Source organism: Tachypleus tridentatus, chromosome 3 (assembly GCF_004210375.1).
Source record: "Tachypleus tridentatus isolate NWPU-2018 chromosome 3, ASM421037v1, whole genome shotgun sequence".
NCBI classification, from domain to species: domain Eukaryota; kingdom Metazoa; phylum Arthropoda; class Merostomata; order Xiphosura; family Limulidae; genus Tachypleus; species Tachypleus tridentatus.
Window position 1 is genome coordinate 82665727 of NC_134827.1, and position 916 is coordinate 82666642.

A 916-nucleotide genomic window follows, 5' to 3' on the forward strand; every position below is an offset into this window, starting at 1 on the left:
TGTGAATTTCCCTTGTACTTAGTGGTATTGGAAAACAAAGGAACGCGGATCAACTTGGGCAATCAGAGATATCCAGAAAGAGATCTGAACGATATCATACCTCAGTGATGAGAAATGAAATGCATTGATTTATAACAAGCTATCAAATATACGATCCAGAACGATAACAACTTAGTATGAGGTTGTTAAGACACATCTTTCAATCATACCTTTCGTTCAACCGTCGCATAATTCAAGCTACTGAAGAATGAAATGGGTATTAAGTATCTTTCTTATGAAATTATACCGAGGAAATTTAAAACGAGATGCCTGTAGATTTCTGTACAATCACATTATTAAAATGGAAGCTGAAAACCATCATCGTCGTATATTACATAGGTTATGGAAAGCATGCAAGTGGAGTGAGGTGCGTTAAAAATGAAAAGTAGGCTTACGATAGCTGTTTGAAGTGTAAACCAGGTCTATTATCAAAAATCAAGTTTGTCAGATAGATCATGAACAGACATGGTGAGACCCCAAAAACAGACTTTTAACATAAAGTAGTTATTCTTCTGTATTGTGTCTAAAATCTAAATAAATTGTCTTAAAAACAAGATTGGAAAAATACCTTATAATTCAAATGATTTCTAAGAATAATAAAAATCACCAATGATGGAACAAAATATAAATGTTAATATTTAGTTAATAGTGAAAAGAGTGATATAAATATTTAGTCTCTAAAATGAAGGTATTATGGGTAACATTTCAGATAAAAACTCTACAAACTCCTCTCTTCCACCTCTTGGGGAGCAGATTGATATTTTGTGCTCAAGATCTATCATGCCCTCATTTAATCCAAACTATGGGTCTCTGTTTAGGGTTCTGTCAGGACCTTAACCTTGAAGACACTGGATCCCATTCACCATCTGGGGGGCTT